This window comes from Pundamilia nyererei, unplaced genomic scaffold, assembly GCF_000239375.1.
Source record: "Pundamilia nyererei isolate P.nyererei 1_Seehausen unplaced genomic scaffold, PunNye1.0 scaffold00313, whole genome shotgun sequence".
Lineage (NCBI taxonomy): Eukaryota > Metazoa > Chordata > Actinopteri > Cichliformes > Cichlidae > Pundamilia > Pundamilia nyererei.
Window position 1 is genome coordinate 559,510 of NW_005187714.1, and position 2,252 is coordinate 561,761.

Consider the following 2,252-nt stretch of genomic DNA (forward strand, 5'->3'; position numbering starts at 1 on the left):
GAGAGGTGGCGCCTGACACCCAACCTGACATATAGACACAGACATACAGGCACACACAGATTCAAACATCCATTCCCACCCTCATGCTCTCATATGCACTTACTCCACACTCAACCAACGTGGAGACAGACATAAAGAGACGTTGTACATCTTTCCATTTGTCAATAAATGTCAGAAACAGTTGCCAGGTAGTGTAGAAGCTGGGCGTTTGACGGAGAATCTAATCTTTTCCAGTTTAAGATACTGCATACCGTCTGTGATCCATTTTGAACATGAAGGAAGCGAGGAGTCTTTCCAATGTAACAGAACAAGTCTACTAGCTAACAGATTACAAAAGCTATCATTTTCAACTTATATTTGTTCCCCTGTGGGAAGGTACCAAATAGACCAATAAAGGGACATGGATCAAATGGCTTTCCTAAAATGTTTTGAAAGAGTAGAGAAAACTATTTGCCAAAACTGATGAAGCATTGAACATGTCCAGACTATATGTATAAGGGTGGCTGGAGCCTACTTACAATTATCACAGGTAGGATCCAGATCTGGTTCTAAGTCTGGACAATTTGGTCTTTGACCAGTGTAGTCGATGTACAATTTTAAACTGAATAACAGTATGACTTTGGCAAATTGAAGATGAATAAATCCTTATTACAATTTTCAGCCAGTCATCCCCTAAGATTTCAACATTTAAATCTTTTTCCCACTTTACTTTCAGATGATTAAGAGTGGTTGACCTGTGTTGGATTACTTTATTATAAATGTTACCAATAATTTGGTGCTGATCAAATGCGACTTTAAAAATATCATCTAGCATTGAGACAGGTGGACGAGAGGGGAAGCAATTCGTATGTGAGGATACAAAGTTTCGTAATTGTACATATCTTTAAAAAAATTGATTTGGGTATGGAAAACCTGTTTACCAGCTGCTCGAAAGAGGCAAATTTGTTGCTTACATAAAGGTCTTGTAATAACGTAATACCATTTTTACACCAAACCTGAAAGATTTCACCTGACAAGGAGGGAGCAAGCATATGGTTTCTAGTAATTGGTGTAAAAAGAGAAAAAATTTCCCACTCGTGGGACTAATAAAGGTATCTTATCTTATCTTAACTGATTCCAAAAACGAATTGAGTTTATCACAACTGGATTAGAAGTATAGTGAGAGACTGACCTAACTGAAGGGAGTTTGCCACACAGCAATGCTTGCAGAGACACCTGTCCACAGGATAAGTTCTCTAGCCAGTATGGAACAACTAAATCATCAATGCCATGCATCCAGTGGAGCAGTAGACTTGGACACAGGTTCATTTTAATTATATTAATCCTCCCGCAGAGGGAGAGGGATAATAAGTTCAAGCAATGGATGACCTTTTTCAGAGTATCCAATATTGGTTGGTAGTTTGCTTTATAGAGACCTTTGTAACAGCTGGAGATCCAGATTCAGAGGTAATTAAGCTTCTTATTATTGATTTTGAATGGTATTAGATTAAATGGGATATTTTTTGCAGCTGAGTTGATTGAGGTCAATTCATTTTTCTAAGGATTTAGTGTGTTGCCAGACATTGAACCAAACCTTTGCAAAGTGCTTAGTAGTTTTGAGGTGTTTAGGGTGGGGTCAATTATAAAAAGCAACAGATCGTCTGCGTAAAGTGAAACTTTGTATTTCTGGCCTCCTCTGACAACTCCCGTGATACTGGTATCTTGCCATATCGCTGATGCTAAGCGCGATGACAAACAAAAGTGGAGATAGGGGGCAATCTTGCCTACTGCCCATATGGAGTTTAACCCATGATGTGAATCTGAAAAGCCACATTTTCTCAAAATATAGAAAAGGTAGTCCCACTCCACCCGATCAAAGGCCTTGTAAGCATCAAGTGACTGTAGGGCTTCAGGTGTACTGGTAAGCATTCTGGTAAGTTCTGTGTCAAACACCCATAAAACTGTAGTTCCTGGTAAAGTGATGGGGTTTTTAAATGTGTCCTACCTGCTGCGAATCCCAACTTGACGTGACCCCGACAGACACTTACAGGTCCTCGTTAGTATAGTGGACAGTATCTCCGCCTGTCACGCGGAAGACTGGGGTTCGATTCCCCGACGGGGACTGAGCAGTCTCCTTCTCTGCTCTGCCTTTTACCTGCAATGACCACACACCCGTTAATCGCACGCTACGTGCATTTTTTTTGCACAGAGTCCATCATTCAAAATGACCCTGTGGAATTTCTCCACCACAGCCTAGTCGATCTAACAATCTA

General features: G+C 40.4%; 1 non-coding gene across 1 annotated transcript; it reads left to right on the forward strand.

The window, feature by feature from the left end:
• Positions 1 to 2,030: 2,030 nt before the first annotated feature.
• On the forward strand, positions 2,031 to 2,102 carry trnad-guc (transfer RNA aspartic acid (anticodon GUC)). Its single transcript has one exon. It is a non-coding gene; the product is annotated as a tRNA-Asp (tRNA).
• Positions 2,103 to 2,252: the final 150 nt, after the last annotated feature.